Here is a 2,500-nt window from a genome sequence, read left to right on the forward strand (position 1 = left end):
TGGGCTTGTTCAGGGTGGTGTGGCTATAGGTATTGCTTTCTTAATGATCTACATTTCTTATACATCTCAAAACCAGCATTGAAGGAAGCAGGAACAAGAGAAAATAAAAAAAAAGGCCTGCAGCACCTGGTATTCCCAGGTGGTCTCCCATCCAAGAACTAACAAGGCCCGGCCCTGCTTAGCTTCCAGGAGCAGATGAGATTGGGCTTGTTCAGGGCGGTGTGGCTGTAGGTATTGGCTTCATAATGACCTACATCTCTTATACATCTCAAAACCTGCATTGAAGGAAGCCGGTAAAAGAGCAAATAAAAAAAAAAAGGCCTACAGCATCTGGTATTGCCAGGTGGTCTCCCATCCAAGAACTAACAAGACCCGGCACTGCTTAGCTTCCAAGATCAGATGAGATTGGGGTTGTTCAGGGCGGTGTTGCTGTAGGTATTGATTTCGTAATGACCTACATCTCTTATACATCTCAAAACCAGCATTAAAGGAAGCGGAACAAGAGAAAATAAAAAAAAGGCCTGCAGCACATGGTATTCCCAGGTGGTCTCCCATCCAAGTACTAACCAGGCCCGGCCCTGCTTAGCTTCCAAGATCAAACGAGATTGGGCTTGTTCAGGGTGGTGTGGCTGTAGGTATTGGCTTCCTAATGACCTACATCTCTTATACATCTCAAAACCTGCATTGAAAGAAGCCGGAATAAGAGCAAATAAAAAAAAAAGGCCTACAGCTCCTGGTATTCTCAGGTGGTCTCCCATCCAAGTACTAACCAGGCTCGGTCCTGCTTAGCTTCCAAGATCAGACAAGATTAGGCTTGTTCAGGGTGGTGTGACTGTTGGTATTTGTTTCCAAATGACCTACATCTCTTATACATCTCAAAACCAGCATTAAAGGAAGCGGAACAAGAGAAAATAAAAAAAATTCCTGCAGCACATGGTATTCCCAGGTGGTCTCCCATCCAAGTACTAACCTGGCCTGGCCCTGCTTATCTTCCAAGATCAGATGAAATTGGACTTGTTCAGGGTGGTGTGGCTGTAGGTATTGGTTTACTAATGACCTACATTTCTTATACATCTCAAAACCAGCATTGAAGGAAGCCGGAACAAGAGAAAATAAAAAAAAAAAAGGCATTCAGCACTTGGCATTCCCAGTTGGTCACCCATGCAAGTACTAACCAGGCCCTGCCCTGCTTAGCGTCCAAGATCAAACAAGATTGGGCTTGTTCAGGGTGGTGTGGCTATAGGTATTGGTTTCCTAATGAACTACATCTCTTATACATCTCAAAACCAGCATTGAAAGAAGCCGGAACAAGAGCAAATAAAAAAAAAAGGCCTACAGCACCTGGTATTCCCAGGTGGTCTCCCATCCAAGAACTAACAAGGCCCGGCCCTGCTTAGCTTCCAGGAGCAGATGAGATTGGGCTTGTTCAGGGCGGTGTGGCTGTAGGTATTGGCTTCCTAATGACCTACATCCCTTATACATCTGAAAACCAGCATTGAAGGAAGCCGAATAAGAACAAATAAAAAAAATAGGCCTACAGCATATGGTATTGCCAGGTGTCCTCCCATCCAAGAACTAACCAGGCCCGGCCCAGCTTATCTTCCAAGATCAGACAAGATTGGGCTTGTTCAGGGCGGTGTGGCTGTAGGTATTGGTTTCCTAATGACCTAAATCTCTTATACATCTCAAAACCAGCATTGAAGAAAGCCAGAACAGGAACAAGAGAAAATAAAAAAAAAAAGGCCTACAGCACTTGGTATTCTCAGGTGGTTTGCCATCCAATTACTAACCAGGCCCAGCCCTGCTTAGCTTCCAAGATCAGACAAGATTGAGCTTGTACAGGGTGGTATGGCTGCAAGTATTGGTTTCCTAATGACCTACATCTCTTATACATCTCAAAACCAGCATTGAAGGAAGCTGGAATAAGAGAAAAAAAAAAAAGGCCTACAGCACTTGGTATTCCCAGGTGGTCTCCCGTCCAAACACTAACCAGGCACAGCCTTGCTTAGCGTCCAAGATCAGGCTTGTTCAGGGTGGTGTGGCTGTAGGTATTGGTTTCCTAATGACCTACATCTCTTATACATCTCAAAACCAGCAATGAAAGAAGCCGGAAAAAGAGCAAATAAAAAAAAAAGGCCTACAGCACCTGGTATTCCCCGGTGGTCTCCCATCCATGTACTAACCAGGCTCTGCGCTGCTTAGCTTCCAAGATCAGATGAGATTGGGCTTGTTCAGGGTGGTGTTGCTGTAGATATTGTTTTCCTAATGACCTACATCTCTTATACATCTCAAAACCAGCATTGAAGGAAGCCGGAATAAGAGAAAATAAAAAAAAAGGCTTAAAGCACCTGGTATTACCAGGTGGTCTCCCATCCAAGAACTAAAAAGACCCGGCCCTGCTTAGCTTCCAAGATAAGACGAGATGGGGCTTGTTCAGGGCAGTGTGGCTGTAGTTATTGGCTTCCTAATGACCTACATCTCTTATACATCTCAAAACCAG

At 44.7% G+C, this 2,500-nt stretch overlaps 10 pseudogenes; all 10 read right to left on the bottom strand.

The window, feature by feature from the left end:
* The window catches only part of LOC142136774 (5S ribosomal RNA), a 119-nt pseudogene extending 88 nt beyond the window's left edge, over positions 1–31 (bottom strand).
* Positions 32–114: 83 nt separating this feature from the next.
* On the bottom strand, positions 115–233 carry LOC142135777 (5S ribosomal RNA; annotated as a pseudogene).
* Positions 234–318: 85 nt separating this feature from the next.
* LOC142136376 (5S ribosomal RNA) lies at positions 319–437 on the bottom strand (annotated as a pseudogene).
* An 81-nt stretch (positions 438–518) lies between these two features.
* On the bottom strand, positions 519–637 carry LOC142117980 (5S ribosomal RNA; annotated as a pseudogene).
* Positions 638–721: 84 nt separating this feature from the next.
* LOC142136136 (5S ribosomal RNA) lies at positions 722–840 on the bottom strand (annotated as a pseudogene).
* An 81-nt stretch (positions 841–921) lies between these two features.
* LOC142133918 (5S ribosomal RNA) lies at positions 922–1,040 on the bottom strand (annotated as a pseudogene).
* Positions 1,041–1,126: 86 nt separating this feature from the next.
* Positions 1,127–1,245, bottom strand: LOC142136577 (5S ribosomal RNA; annotated as a pseudogene).
* An 84-nt stretch (positions 1,246–1,329) lies between these two features.
* On the bottom strand, positions 1,330–1,448 carry LOC142130918 (5S ribosomal RNA; annotated as a pseudogene).
* A 293-nt stretch (positions 1,449–1,741) lies between these two features.
* On the bottom strand, positions 1,742–1,860 carry LOC142136173 (5S ribosomal RNA; annotated as a pseudogene).
* A 274-nt stretch (positions 1,861–2,134) lies between these two features.
* LOC142131223 (5S ribosomal RNA) lies at positions 2,135–2,253 on the bottom strand (annotated as a pseudogene).
* Between the last annotated feature and the right edge of the window lie 247 nt (positions 2,254–2,500).

This window comes from Mixophyes fleayi, chromosome 1 (assembly GCF_038048845.1).
Source record: "Mixophyes fleayi isolate aMixFle1 chromosome 1, aMixFle1.hap1, whole genome shotgun sequence".
NCBI lineage: Eukaryota > Metazoa > Chordata > Amphibia > Anura > Limnodynastidae > Mixophyes > Mixophyes fleayi.